Source organism: Myotis davidii, unplaced genomic scaffold (assembly GCF_000327345.1).
Source record: "Myotis davidii unplaced genomic scaffold, ASM32734v1 scaffold164, whole genome shotgun sequence".
In the NCBI taxonomy this organism is placed as follows: domain Eukaryota; kingdom Metazoa; phylum Chordata; class Mammalia; order Chiroptera; family Vespertilionidae; genus Myotis; species Myotis davidii.
The window spans coordinates 1,431,634-1,432,212 of record NW_006296417.1 but is presented as its reverse complement, the minus strand read 5'-3'; the positions used below and the strand labels follow the sequence as shown (position 1 = coordinate 1,432,212).

The 579-nt window shown below is 56.6% G+C and overlaps 1 protein-coding gene across 1 annotated transcript in view; it reads right to left on the bottom strand.

Annotated features, from left to right (window-relative positions):
• The window catches only part of ADAMTS17 (ADAM metallopeptidase with thrombospondin type 1 motif 17), an 86,058-nt gene that overhangs the window by 35,286 nt on the left and 50,193 nt on the right, over nt 1-579 (bottom strand). The window lies entirely within an intron of this gene.

Here is a 579-nt window from a genome sequence, read left to right as displayed (position 1 = left end):
ACAGCAGGCCTCCCACGTGACGGGGTGCACTCCCCCCCGCCCCCCCGCACCCCCGGGTCCGGTCGCGCTGCCTAACTTAGGTCCCAGCTGCCTCCTGCACACCCCCTACTGGGAATGGACCCCACAATCCGGGCATGTGCCCTGACCTGAAATCAAACCGTGACTTCCTGGTTCCTACGTCAGTGCTCAACCACTGAGCCACCCCAGCCGGGCGACACCTCTCTTCTCTAACGCTCATCCATCCCCCCTGCTAAGGAAGACCAGGCAGCAGGCTCACTCTCTTAACCCTGATCTAGCATGGAACAGCTACTCTCATTAAATCTCTTTCACCATAGCCCTTCCTGTAAGGCAAGCGATCCTGCTTTTCCACTTACGGTCTATTGATGTAAAAGTTTGCAAGTAAATCCACTTGTATGACACACGGCGTTAATTTAACAAAAATAATATGCAAGCCCGGCCGACATGGCTCAGTTCAATTCCCGGTCAGGGCACATGCCCGGGTTGTGGCTCCGTCATGCCCGGGTTGTGAGGGGCATGCAGGGGGCAGCCGCTCTATGATGCTCTCTCATCTGCAGGTTC